Source organism: Phasianus colchicus, chromosome 9, assembly GCF_987193195.1.
Source record: "Phasianus colchicus chromosome 9, bPhaCol1.hap1.1, whole genome shotgun sequence".
Lineage (NCBI taxonomy): Eukaryota > Metazoa > Chordata > Aves > Galliformes > Phasianidae > Phasianus > Phasianus colchicus.
Window position 1 is genome coordinate 12,159,542 of NC_143444.1, and position 15,127 is coordinate 12,174,668.

General features: G+C 38.0%; 1 protein-coding gene across 14 annotated transcripts in view; it reads right to left on the reverse strand.

The window, feature by feature from the left end:
• Positions 1 to 15,127, reverse strand: part of ZNF281 (zinc finger protein 281) — a 128,609-nt gene that overhangs the window by 80,062 nt on the left and 33,420 nt on the right. For 11 of the 14 annotated variants that reach the window (XM_090146155.1, XM_090146154.1, XM_090146156.1 and 8 more), the window contains 2 exons: positions 12,371 to 12,546; positions 8,090 to 8,209 (listed from right to left, as the gene is read on the reverse strand). The gene's annotated coding sequence lies outside the window, so the exon portion shown is untranslated. Of the gene's footprint in view, positions 1 to 8,089; positions 8,210 to 12,370; positions 12,547 to 12,573; positions 12,742 to 13,912; positions 14,018 to 15,127 lie in introns of those variants that run through there. The other 3 variants (XM_090146158.1, XM_090146169.1, XM_090146168.1) reach the window with 3 other exon arrangements.

Below are 15,127 nucleotides of genomic sequence, written 5' to 3' on the forward strand. Positions count from 1 at the left end.
TGCACTCCTCATCTGGAAAATGTTCTGTAAGGAAAACTGTATGATACGTATACACAAAATATTACATACCAAAATGACCAACTTAATTTTCCTTGTACATGGCTGCTGGTATTTCTCATTCTTTCCTCAGTTATTTTTGTTACTTAATATTTAGTTTAATGAGGACATAACATTTAAAAGCAATGCAAAATAAACAGGCAGAGGCCAAAATTAAATAAAGTACAAGGTGGCCAGGTAATGCAAACATTAGAAGACAGCAGTGTTTTCATGTCTGTGTTAAGGTATTTTTATTACTTGTAATATTTGTAACTTCTTGAATATATAAGAGCCATATATGTTTTGATATAGAATCCATGTATGTTGTCCAGTTTAAAAACTTCATTTTCAACATAGTTTTGCATTTCTTAAAGCTCCAGCTCTCCAAACAAAGTAGTTCTAAGTGCTTTGGCATTTCTTTAATGAAAACTGAGACACCGTTTCTACCCTGCATGAGAGTGCACCCACATTTCAAGAAGGTGAGGGGGGGCGCAGGAGTGTTTCTAACTTAAACACGTTTGCTGATTCCAGAATAATTAACATGGCAAACCTCTGCTTTGAATCAGAGTCCAAACAGCTTTCATGTATTTAAGCAGTCAAGGTAAACTGCAGCAGGGGCTCTGTTCACTGCAGGATGACACCAGTGACTGTGGGAGAGGAAAACGTCCTGACACAAGTACCAACCATAAATATCATCAATTTTGAATTCTGAGCAAGCAAGCAAGCACATATTGCCAGTATACCAGAGAGGCATTTAGGAGCAAAATATGAGCTTTGCTTATGTTTTGTTTTTATTTTTTAATTTGTATGCAGTCCAAATAAACAGCAGTGTAACAGTATATAGCTGGCAGATAAGGGTATGCCAACTACAAGCAACAAGCATTGAAAAGCCTCTCAATCCCCTATATAAATCCCTCTGAACTTTGGAAAATCAACATGAAATGCATTTTAAATCACTGGTAAGAGGTCTCAGCACTGCAGACCTCCAGTAAGCTTATTAAGCATTCTTTGTTCTATTCATTGATTCTTTGATATCAATTCATATCTTTTTCTGTTTTAAGTTGCAATTGAAATTATTCTTGAATGTGCATTACTATGCAGAAGAATCCTTCAGTACCATCTCATCATTTCCTGGTAAAAAATTGAAAAGGTGGAAAATTCAATGTTCAAGCTCCTGAGTTGCACATTATTTGCTTAGAACAATACACCAGATCCTCCTCTTTGAACTAACAGAATCTTTATTTTTTTTAAAATACCATATAAACCTTTTGATCTAACCTCCATGGGGCACTCAAACAGCAGAAGAGAAGATGCCCCTGATGGGTACAGAGGAAATAATGCAACAAGGAAATAAGCACAGCAGGAAGAAGAAAAACCTGGGGACTTTAGGACAACAACAGACAAGGCAAAGGACAACAGTCATGTCACTGATACGGAAACTGGAAAGAAAGCTCTCAATGAATCAGAAAGGCTTTGGTGTATCCTGAGGTACCAAATAAGAAAGCAGCATTATTCATAGGATTGAGGACTGCAGAGAGAAGAAGAGACCAAACTGGAAGAAATGGTATAAGTTTAAAAACAAAAACAAGTTACTACAGCAAAAGACAAATATTTTATTGCAGGAATGAAAACAAGCAACATACACAAGAAGAACTAAGAAGGTTTATCCACCAAGATAAAGGAAAAGAGGCTCAAGAGTCAAAATCAATACCTTCGCCATGAGCACTAGGAGCAGTGATGTTAAACAGTGATCAGGATGCAGCTAGAGGTAACTAGATATTCTGAACAAGGAGTCAGAGACGTGAGATTTCAGGGGAAACTTGGACGTCATCAGCATGAAAACATGGTTTGAAGCTTTAAATGCAAAAAAAAAAGTCAAAGAGAAAATACAGAAAAAAAGGAAGAGAATTTGAAAAAAAAACGTTGCAGAGAAGCCCAAACTGAAACCATTAACAGTGAAAGTGAAGGCAAATGTGGGAAAAACAACAGAAAAGCACTGATTGAACCCTGGAAGCTCAAGAATGAAAGGAAGTGAGAGAGAGAGGGAGAGAGAGAATATTGTTTGTACAAATAGAAGCAGCAGACCAGGCAGATCGTGCTTTGATGAATCAGTTATTTTTTTTGGAGAAAACTGTGGTGAACAGGGAAAGGAACAGGGAAAGAGTTCACCATTCACCACACTAAAATTTTCAAGAAGGGAAAGATACTGGAGGTGACATACTTATGTTTGAAAGGTGTAGGAAGGAAATGGTAAAAGTATCTAGAAGCATTCATAAAGTTGAGAGATTTAATTTATTCTAGCATACAGTGCTTAGTATGTTTGAGAGCGCACAAATGTTTCTATTTGTGAACTTTATTTTCTCTAGAAAACTCCCTGCTGTGACTTCAGCATAGCACTGTAAAGAACAAAGCTCCCTCTGAACCTTAATACTTTGACCACTCCATGGCAGATACAAGACAAACTCAAACTACAATCTTGAAAAGGCTGTAGAGAGCTACATTTCTTCCACTTAGACAGTATTTTCCCATATGATCCCAATTACCGTCATCTCTAGGGTTTCCCCCCTCATTTCAGTTCTTAATCATGAGCTAAATCATCTTTCACACAATCTATGTTATAAACACGTTACATCTCAAAATGACAGTTTCAGGTCTAATTGGTAGAATTTTGACTGCTCTAAACACCTAACAAATTACATTTCTTTCTGTTCTGCAGCCACATGGTATGGTATCCTCAAGAAGATGATCCTAACCAACACCAGCTGTGCCCAACTGCCATTAACATTACAAATCCAGAAAACTGAAGCAATCTAAAGAACTGACAATCTAAAGCTCCCTTTTAAGAGAATATCAAGGTCATAAAATTCAAATCCCATATTCTAAATCCACCCCTCATCAGCGTTTGCAGCTCACAAAAAGTCACATGATCACAGCTGGAATTAAAATGGGGCCTTGTTTTTTAATCCAGCAAATAACCACCATATGCTGCATTATCCCAGAAGCAACAAAGCAAGAGTGTGGATGTGTCTCCAGCTCAGCAACACATCAGTCAAATCAAGCCAAGCATTTCTTTATGCAGATTTTTTTCTTCATTTAAATAAAAAAAAAATACACAAATGAAAAATGCTACTAAAAAGTGGCAAAGTCTTTTTCTTTTAAGTGTGCTAGACGGGAGCCCTACTGCTCCTCAAAATAGCAGGTAAAACTCCTTCTATCCTTTCCAGGTGCACCAAAAAGAAAAGATTTTTTTTAATTTTTTTTTTTTATGGGTTGATATTGACAGGACAAAGGGGAATGGTTTTAAACTAAGACAGAAGAAATTTAGGTTGGCTATTAGGTGACACTGGAACAGGTTGGCCAGAAAGGTTATGGATGCCCCCTCCCTGAAAGCATTCAAGGCCAGGCTGGATGTGGCTCTGGGCATCCTGGTCTACTGGCTGGCAATCCTGCATATAGCAGGGGGTTGAAACTGGATGATCTTTGAGATCCTTTGCAATCCAGGTGATTTTTTACTTTTTTTTAAAATCTCTCTTATTCACAGCTTATTCTGTGAGCATCATTATTCTTGTTGGAGACCACAGGAAGAACTTGTCTCTCATGCAGAGCTACATACCACTGTAAAAATGATGTAATTATTATCATAGAAATATCATAGAAAGAGACGGAAAAATGAGAGAGATGGAAGGGGTGGGCATGTAGAAATTAATATATTATTTGACCTCTAACAGAACATTCAGTGGTATTCAGGTTAGATTATTTGCTCAGAACCTGGAAGAAGGAAATCTGTTGAATACCAGCTGGGTTAGGATGTCTCAAAGCGAGTGCAAGAGCTTGCAAGGCATGCCTCATCTGTTCCAATCACCAGTATACCTTATGGGGACCATAAATCCAACTGGGATGTGCACCATACTTGCATCCTACATGCCTTCAGAAAAACCCATCCTGGAAAACCACTTTGTAATGTGCAGCAGTGACAAAAACCTCTAGTGGTGCATTTCAGCTCTTCAGTAACCATCAGGATGAGGTGGGTGACTTCACATGAAACACATAGCCCTTCGAAAGAAATGGGTCCTTCGTTCCCCTTGAGAAATGTTTATTACCCTCAAATCACAATATCTCTGCAATATTACTTCATAAAAGCATAAACTCTGAATGATAAGTTTTCTAATCACCATAAACCTCTGCCTAACACCACAATTTCTGTACACAGCACTTCTATTGAAGTGCTCTACATTTTTTATTTTGGAGGACAGGAAATTGGGGAAGTGAATCCACTCCTTATGATGATGATTTTGAGCAAATTATAAAATAGCCTGTCATTTTCAGTACTTCTTGAGCAGGTAAATAATATTTAGTACTTCTCTTACATTTTCCCAGTGAGAAAAAAAAAGTATATGATGAAGGTAAAATTTAACTTGCATGTCCATGTGAAGAGATATTACCATTGTCTCATAAAGAAGATACATAATTAAGGCTGTGAACTGCACGATCAGTTCTATCGTTAGCAGAAGGGATTTCTACAATCTGTATTGATTTTTGCTTGTGAATCTGTATTAGCCTAATCCTCATATACAAGCACTATGAATCCACAAGAATTGATTTTTTTCCCTTTCGTTCACAAAAATCTCATGGCTGAAATTTGTGAGAGAAAACTAATGACAGACACAAGTATTTTTCAAGCACGTGCATGTAAAAGAACAGAAGACGTAGGGGAGCTTTCTGCTGTAGACCCTGATTTGAATATATTGACACATCTTCCAGGCAAATCATGTTTGTTTCATATTATTTTAAAGGAACTCAGAATATAATCTATTGTAAATGTGTAGCAAACATTAGACATGGTATGTTACAAAAAAAAAATAATAATAATAAACAGAAATCAAGGAAAACAATCAAAATATTAATGGGGCACATTCATCTGTTACAATTATACTGATGTAATTATTTGACAGACTAGCCCAATCCAGAAACTCTCTCCACACTCTGATTCCTTGTTGCTCCTAGTTGTTGGCCACATACCAGATTTAAATGCAATATATCATTGAATCAAATGTGTTTCTGACAAAACAAACAGAGGTGAGGAAAAAAAAAAAATTAAAAAAATGTTACAATCATTAGTCTACCTTGTCCAGCTCTCAGACATAAAATCTAAGATTTCTTGCTGCAAAACTAACCTGCAACCCCAGAGACAGTTCTGGTAAGAAAGGCCACTGTTCAAAGCTCTGGGCTGAGGTCTGAGATACACTCACTACACTCCGTGTTTGCCAGAAGTCCTTAGCTTCTGCCCAGCCTTCCTGTGGCTCAAAGCCCATGGCATGACTTAGAGCACACTGAGCTATAGGGATACCTTTCCCACCACCTCGACTTGACCTGGGCTGTGGGCTCATGTTCCTGCAGCATGGAGGCTGCATCCCTCTCCTGCTCAGCACACTTCTCCTGCTATGTGTCATCCCCACAGCATGACTCCCATGCCAGCACCTACATGCCCCAGACAAATCAGTAAAATGACTTGCTCATAGAACATGTGGCCACAGCCCACTACTAAGAGAAACAAACCAAATTTGATCTCTCGGGCTTGAGGTTCATTAGAAATATAGGCAAGGTCAAGATGGCAGCCAGAACTGCCCTTTCATGGAAATGGTGCCACAAAGAATTAAAATGCTGACTTTGTACCATACCTAGAATTACAAAGAACTAGCTGAAAGATCATTATTTTTAACTTGAAAAAATTACTTGGGATCCTAAATGATCAACTTATAATTTAAAAACCTACCTCGGTATATGTGCACTCCTTTTCTTTTTTCCTCTTTTTTGTTTTGTTTTGGTTTGCTTTGGTTTTGCTTTTAATAAACAGAAGCTGACCTGTAACTACGGAGAACCCAGCACATCTGTTAGAGGCTGACAAAGAAGGGAAGTTAGATGCTGGGACAGCAATGCATTTTACAGTTCCTTTAGGAATCTAACTCCAAAAGCCAGCATGTGTTATTAAAAACAAACTGCTTGCGGTAAAAATCTATTTCTGGGGATTGTTTACTGAAATGAAATGTTTATTCACTAAGGCAGTATTTAAAGCTCTGCAGATAAGTGCAAACAGTTCCTGAAAAGATACAAGATGTAATCAAATGCAAAAGGGAAATGGTGACAATATTAGCTTTGCTACGACTCATTTACAGTAATTGCACATTTCATGTATGCAAATGAAAGGGAATTCCCAACTACAGACTGCTTGCACAGTGATAGAAGACTTGCAGTGTTTGCTGCAGTATAATTTTCAAAATTTCCAACTTCTTTACAGAAGGTTCACAATTATTTTGGGGATTATTGCATAGCTGAAGCTGTACAAAGTGAGGCATGACACAGAAAAACAGGCATTCCAGCAAAATGATTCTTGGCATAGATCCACTCCATATCAGCTTAAAATACCCTACACAGTTCTGTTGGCAGGATCGCATGTTTACAAGCACTGGATTAGAGGAGTAACCACACCTCCAGACTAATTTAAAACAATTTCTGTTAAATAGAAACAGTAGGCCCTGATTTCTTTCACTCGGAAGGGGAGGGAGGGGGGAAGGAGGGTGGAAAGTTGCACAGGACACTTGGGTAGATATTGCTATTATAGCTCTCAGCTCATTGGAGTAACGTATGATTAAGGTCAAAGTATCCATTTAAAACCCAGTTGACCTCAACAAAATTAATTAATTCAAATAACAAAGCTTTATTTTTAAATGTTGATAAAGCATTTAAAAATAGACCGCGTTGTTATGGAGAAGCATCTTAGAACACAAACTGCTTTCAAAATACTCACAGCAAATCTTGCACATTATAATTTGTCACAGGATTCTTTTCTCCCCTAACTAGAGACAGTCCAGCAGCAACAAAGTACTTTCAGGATGGCTGCAAACCCTTTTCCACAATGAATACATTTTTATGTAATGTGTTAGTTTATAGCCCCATTGCAACTTTTCTTAGAAATTCTCTTTCAAATGCATTTATACAGTATAGCAGTAAGGAGGAACCATCTAAAAAAAATAGTAAGGAAAAATTCTTGGGTTTTATCACCTCAGAACGAACACTGAGTCCAAACAAATGTTCACCAGCATCCAGTTTTGTATCCTGTGTCAATTCTTACTGTTTGGCACATAGGTACAGACTTTCAGCTCTCTTACCAAGTACAGCCCAACCAACAATAACATCATGAGCAGCACAGCCACCCCATCACAGCACTGCACCTGACCTAACATGGTCTGATCCTCTGCACGGCTAAGATGCTGAAAGAGTACTGCTGTGTAGTAGAATAGGACTAGACTACTGGGGAGGGGTGGAGGGTGTTAAGCAGCTTGTGACACTGACGCTGCCAGAAACACCAGAGGCTGAAAAGCACAATTTGCCAAGGTACGTATTTCTAGTAGCTGAATGAGATAATTTGAATTACAGCAATACAGCATAAAGGCAGGCCCAGGCCTTCATGTCCACATTCTTATAAGAACTTTTAAAATGTTTACCAACTTATTCCCTTCTTTGAAAGGCTATAATAAAATATTCCATTTGTGTGGTTAGGATTTGGTTTGTTTTGTATTTAAATAACCCCTGTTGACCACTGCCCTAACTAATACCTTATGCATCAGAAGAAAAAATGCTGAGGATGTTTGCCAGCAGTACTGTCAAGAAAGTGAAAAGCTGATATGTGAGAAAAGAAAGATTATCACATTAGACATAGAAGAAGAAAGATTAACCTATGAGAGCAGTAGAAGCAGAAAGATGAGCAAAAAGTGGGGGACTGGCTGTCTCCAGGGGACTGGTAATGGGTTAGACTGCCTTTCTCCTCTAGATCACTGGCTCACATCCAGCCCACATCAGTAGTGACTGAATGTCATTACCACCTGATGGATTTTTGGTGACCTCTGCAAAAATGAATTGATGGTTTCAGTTCAGCTGAATAAATGTTCACATCAAAACAGGTACACCACTGTCTTAGCAGGAGGGGAGCAAATAGACAAAGAAAATGTACCTTTATCCCCACAAACCAGTTTAATACATGAGAAAGTCCACTTACTAGAAATGTCACAGATTTTTTTTAATACTTTGATATCTAGAAGATTGTGCATCCTTTTTGAAGCCTTAATGTTCAGCATCCCTTGATGATCTCCATTCCTCTGTCCTGGATTCCAGCTGCCTGTAACCAAATCAGAGCAGGAGAATGAGAAAAGTAGAATTTGCAGTTATGTTCTATACCATTGCTAAAGCTCTTCCATACTAAAACAAAGTAAGATATTTGTTTTAAATGTGTCTCAAAGAGGTCTGCTTAGAAGTTTTGCCGTATTAACTTGGCTGAATTAAGCATGCACTCCCTCTGGTACAACTTTTAGGATGTATTTGTTGTCTCTTAACTGATAACCAGAGAACAGCTGAAATCCCCTGGTTGCCTCAAGTAGGGGCCTAGTCATTTCCTTCTTGCCAGGGAAGCAGGTGCTGAAAGAAATTGCAAAGAGGACTTGCTCTGTCCTGAGAGTGCAACAGCAAGAGCTCCAGATAAAGTTCAACATGCAGTCATTCTCTCTCTAACCCCTACAAAACAGAGAGTCATGAGCAAATATTTCTGAGCTACTAGAAAGAAAAGCCACCATTACTCATCACAAGAGAGCAAAAGGCTTGACATTTCATTTTCTTGTAGCTTATTCAAATGTTAATAGGAATTCTTGCAGTCTCAATGATCCCATTTCTTTGCTTTACTCCTTTTTATCCAAGGTGAATAAACCCATGCATTTTCTTACCTCATGACTTCTTCAGAAACACAAGTTTCTTCATAAAGACAATGGAAAAAGTTGTGTATACTGGCTGAAGGAACTCAAAATAAGTTAGGAAATAATATTCTGTTTTGATATTCGTCATTCAATTCTGCTCTCCTGAACAACAATTTGTATATTTTAATATGAATTGGAACATGAATACAAACAGAAATTTGAGTAACTTATTTGTTTTTTTACAACAGTTAGCAACTGGATGGGTAGAACTAAAATACCTTATTCAAGCATTGGCAAAAGTAACTCAATACTTTTACATCTGCCTGCCTGCCATTCTTCTTTGCAAACAGGGTATCACAGTGATATGTCTGCTCCAGAAAAATTATACTTATGAATAGCTCTGAGTTGTTTCAGTAAGCAGTCAGAACACATTACAACAAACAGACTTAAAAAATAAAATAAAATTTCCTGATATTTTCAAGTAAGATGGAGGGGAAAGAGAGCCTGGAAACAGCCTGTCCACTGAATAAACTGATCAGACACAGCTGAGAGGTTTGACAACAGCTAGGAGAAAAAAAGGATCCCGTGTTTCTCTAAGAGAAATATTATGTGAGTAGATCTGTATCACAACAGACATACGTACGCTCACTGCAAAATCTTGATGAAAAATCCAGATTTCACTATTCCTTCAAAGGCTTCTTTCAATTCACTATCCCTTCAAAAGCTTCATTCTAAATTTTATGAACATTTTCATTTACATCTGTAATTAGTTATTTGCTTTTTTCCCCTTAAGTTTCAAGCATCAGAAACTTCCTAGACATTGAAGTCTGCTTCTTTAAATGAAAAGAGAAAGAAGTATATCCCTGTTTTAACGTGTCTAGACAAATACTCTCATATGAGGGAATTGCCATCCTAAGAACTTTTCTTAATACCACAGAACCAAATAGAAGATACCAACACAGAAAAAATCTTAATCTGTCTGTACACTTCAATGCTCTTTGTTTATATCTAGTAAAGAGAAAATCACTTGCACATGTCCTCACTGTGGCAAATTAAAGCTCAACTTTGTCACCCTTACTAAAACCAAAGAGCAATTATTCCTGCAAATAAGTACAATGGTACTATTCATTCAAGTAAATACTGTTCCATGCAAGCATTGCAGAATCAAGACCTGCTAGAAAAGCAGAACTTTTTAAATTGCATGTTTGGTCTCCATTTTCAAAGAGAAAATGAAGATCAGTCACTCAACCTGAGGGATACAGTGATTATTTGAAATCTGAATACATATACATAGATTCTTTTAACTGCATTTTTAAAGAACTTCCCACTAGCAAAAGAATATATTTGAGCCTTATATCTGATGTCCTTATTTGAAGCCTAAGCACCTGATAAATGTGTAAAGTGATATACCTCCAGACACAGCAAAACAAGCAATTACTCCTGGGGACTATAAGCAGCTAAGTAGCCTTTCGCAATTGTCTTGTCATACCTTATGCTCTCCTCAGCTCCTTTGTTCTGCTAGCCACAAAGCTTTATTAAAGTAGAGTTCAGTCATTTGTTAGCTGCAATTCCAACAAACAGAGCCAAATGAACCATGTTCAGCCATCTGGAACCCCTTCCTCCAGAGCTCACTCCCTTTGGGCTGCAGAATCAGTCTATTACCCCGGCATGACATGATCCAGAAACTTGCTACTGCTACAGGACCTCAATTACAATTCCCAGAACGGGTATTGCTGTCAGGGATTCTGCAATGCAACAGACACTGCATTTGTACCTCATAGTACTGCAAAGCTATTAAAGCCTCTGTACTTGGAATTCATGAACAATATTACCAGGGCTAAGGACCAGAGAAGTCTGTTCTGCCTCAGCTGGACTTAAAGTCGACCAAGAGCACAGAGACTATCAGCAGCTCCACAGTCAGATGGAGGCAGGGCAGGCAGGCAGTCCTACCCTCTGCCCTACAGCAACTTACTGCAGCAAAGCCACTTGGTGCTTGGCTGGGGTGAGTAGAGGGAAGGCATAAAGAACAAGTCTGTGCAAACCTTCCCAACAGCACCGGGAGAAGGACAGATCAGTTAGAAAGAAAAAAAAAAAAAAAAAAAGAAAAAAAAAAAAAAGAAATGCTGGTAACCTGTGCTCTGCTTTTCTCCAAACAACACCAGGGACTTTAAGTGCTGGCAAGTCATTATCTCCTAACCACCCCTCACACCTGATTCAGAGGAAGATGTGCAGCTGTTATGCCTGTTCTACTTGTCAGCTAGCCAGACAGGGCACTCACAAGTTCACTCAGCAACAGGAGAAGGATGTTCCCACACTGACAACCCAACCTCCTGGAAAGAGGCCATTGACTGCACTGCTCCTTCCTCTGCCTAAGAGTCATTTCTTCATCAATATGCAGGTCAGGCAACATAAGGATGCCGTGGCCAGGTAGCACAGATGAAATAACAGGAATTGACCTAAATACTGAATGCAGTTTATTCTTTTTTTTTTTACAATAGCAAATAGTGAAATCATAGCAAGCAAGAAAAAAATTAAGGCATCAAGCTTGCAATATTTTCTGAAACGCAGCTAAGAGAGTGGTTCTTTCAAACACACCCAGAAAAATCCTGAAGTAGCTTATTTTTTCCTTTCCATATCAACATCCTTTAAACAGCCAAAGCTAATCACATATAAAACCATATTGAACTCAGAACTCCCTCAATCTTGCTGTCAAGCATCGGTAAGAATGTATATGAGCTCAGCAACTAGAATTTTAGTTTGAGTTAGGCACCAAGTTAATGGCCTGATTATAAAGCCCTTATTAATTATCTCAGGAGATATGTAAGGACATTTTCCTCTGATGTGCCAACGCAGACTGTATGTTAGCAAAGTGTGTGCTAATAATTCAATTGATAAAAATAAGGTTCTTTTTCCTTCCACTGAAGCTAGTTTCATCGATGGTGCTTGAGGGGAGTGGTCACCCTTGTCACTAGACAGAAGGTCTGGCCTCACCAAACACTTAAAAGCACTCCTTAATGTAAAATGAGCAACACTGTCAGCAGCAGGTTTTACACAAAATGCAAAAACCAAAGCTCCAAGTTCTATACACTTTCCTATCCCCCAGGGCTGCCTCTTTATTCAGCAAAGCACAGCTGCTGCACCAAGGAAGCCCACCTCCCAGAAGCTTCTCTCCTCCACAACGCAAGCTCTGACAATCATCTGGAGAGTAGGGAGGGGTGGGGTAGTGAGTGAGCAGGTTTTATGCATCTCCACTAACAAGATAACTGAACTGAGGAGTTTAAAACTTGAAACATTTGACTTTTTTCACAATATTTGATAATTTTTCTTCTACAACTGTGTTTTATTTGCAGAGATTAGATATAGAATTAAAATCCAAAAGAAGGTAAGAGCTTGGAGTATATGGGAAGCTCACTGTTCTGTTCAGCCCACTAAGGCATACTTACAACAAACAAAAACAAAAAACAGTCCACATCTCATGAATAAGAGTACTAAGATCCTAGAGAAGACAATGCTGAACATCTTTCTGAAGTCAAGTTATACAATATCTACTGCTTTCCCTGCCACAAAACCAGTCATCTCACCACAAAAGCTACCTGGATGGTCAGGCACAATTTGCTTTTGGTGAATTCAGTGTTGGTTGCTCCCAGCTGATGGCTTGCTCTCCCTGATGCTGGAAGCAGCTTTGGGATGACTTGCTCCATAGCTTTCAGAGGTGCGGAGGTGAAGCCAACCAGCTTGTGAGTTCCCCAGATTCTCCTTCTTGTGCTTCCTGAAGGTGAGCATGGTGGTTATTTTTCAGGTCATCAGAATTACATTCCACTCAAGTTATTTACAAAAAAATGTTAAATGGAAATAACACATAATTACCTTCCATAACATTACCCTACAGAATGCAATTCTGTCCTTCACCTAAAATTTCATGTGTTGCCTTAGGTATTTCTATGGGTAGGAGGGCTTTTCCACACTGATAAAAAAAAAATTAACACGGATATTTTGAAAACAAAGTGTTACTTCTTGAGCCATTCTGCTCATTCATTCAATGTACATGCTACAGGTCAGTATCAAATGACTAGAGATTACAAAAAAATACCCAAGGGGAAAAAAACCACTTATCAAAAACTACATTCACAACTACAATAATTTACTTAGTATAAAATACTTCTAATGAAGTATTTATGGAGAAATCTCATCTGTTTTTTTTTTTTCCCCTTACTAGATAAATGATACGTCAACTCCAAATCCTTATTTTCTTTTGAAAGTAATAAGCAAGCATGAATTAAAAGCTATCCTGTGTTCCATTCTTGCAGAATAATAGCGTTGGAGTGGCTTTTTTTTTCTGTAGGGAGTGGGACCACAGTGAACATTTAAACAGATAACTGATATTTTTCCTATCTTTTAAATCCTGCTTAACATTACAGTGTGCATGCTTTCTAAAGCAGATCATAAATCCAATTTTAATTGCTGTCAATTCTTAGTGTATTATGCTAAATTGCAAGATGCTTCATACTTATAACATGATCTCAATTAAATAAAATTCATTCTAAAATAAAAAAACAAAGGTTGGAAACAATCTAAGTGTATTGAGCAGGCTCCAAACACAGATAACTATTTTCAACTTAAAAATGAAACTGTTATTTTTGAGCCATTCTTGTGATTATTTTTTTTTTAAATATTTTTGAAGGCCAAAGAAAATTGAACCAAGAAACTCCTCAATATTATGCTTAATTTCTTATTCAGTATCTAGTGAAGAACGAATTCAAAACGATGGCAAGCAATGTCACTAACCCTGCATATTTATAAATGGTAAGAATACTACACACATACTGATAGAGGATTTTCATTATATTTTAGACTTAACTACCCATATATACGTAAAATAAACACTTGCTCAGCAGAGGTTTAGAAGGGAAAGCTTGTGCTTCTGCCCTATTCCAGAGGAGCCTGACTGATAATGTTTTCTGAGTATTAGTAAAGATAGGTAAAGGATCTATGCAGCAGCTTGCTCTTTTTTGGGACCACTAGAGCAGCAGGAGTTTGTGCAACCAAAGCCTGAAGGACAGAGAAGTTGACAAAGTGAAGAGCTGGCTCCTCTCCAAAAGTCCTAAAAAAGGTTGTAGTGCATACCATAAAGGATCCGAGAAAGGGTAAAAGACAAGGTAGTCTGCAGTTTAGCCAGATCATCACTTCATTATCCAAGTGTTACTTAATAACCAATTTCAGAAGAGAAATGGCATGGTCACCTGGGAGAGGAGAATTTCATTACCATGTGTGAAAGAATAGCTTCTTCAGATTCTTCTTCACCAGTGATAGAAGCCTTTGATAATCTTTTGAAAACTTGCAATACAAGGATTACAGCAATAAAACTTTATCAGCATCATACTGAATGTCGGCACAAATTGCTTCTGCAGCTCCAGTCACACAAACTACCCTTATAGTGGGACTATCCTGCAGCCAAATATTCAACAGCAGCTCAATGGTACCTTGAGACAGCGTAAAAGAAGAGTTGTTGTAATCCAGAACTTTGTGCTGGAAATGATGAAAAAGACTTAAAAACTTTCACATACAGAAAAAGGAAAGAAATGGTAAGAATCACACGGTGTGAAACTAAAGCAAGAAATCTAACAATGTTTAGCTGCATTTCTTTTCAATGTAGAGAATGAGCATCACATTGGTGAATTTTTGGAGAGCATGAGTTTTGAGTAGAAACCTGTCTGCGTGAAGCACTGCTTTGTAACATCCACAGGTTTCTGTGCACATAGTCTTTTTGCACGTTAATTATTCAAATTGCAGGTGTCCAATGCTTGCATTACTATAGTTCAGATGCCTATTTAGATATTTTCAAATTTAGTCCTTTACCTCTGCCCTGCATTGGAGAAATAAGAGGGTTTATTGAACATGAATCTCAGAGTGAGAAATCCGAGGGCCAGCCACTAGTATCCGACTTGATACTGCGTAAGTCCCCAAAGACCATGTACTTGAGTTGCCCTTCTACAGCATACCCTACCTCCACAAAGTGCTGTGAAAATAAATGCATGAATGATTGATAGGTGCTCACATTATGAGGTTAAAGGCCATACGAGGCAGAGAGAATTCTAACATATTCAAAGAGACGATTACAGCGTGTTTCTCACCAGCTAGGGTAATACAGACATATCACACAGGATCATGATTGCTATTAAAAAAAATTAAAAAAAATCAAATATAAAAATATGACAGCCAAAATATTAATGAGTTTTTAAAAATCTTGCTTGTATACACTGTGAGACTTCAAAAAAAAAAAAAATCATTTTGGGTTTGCGATCCACTCAACCAAATTCCCCTTTGGAATTAAGGAGATAGAAGTCCCATGT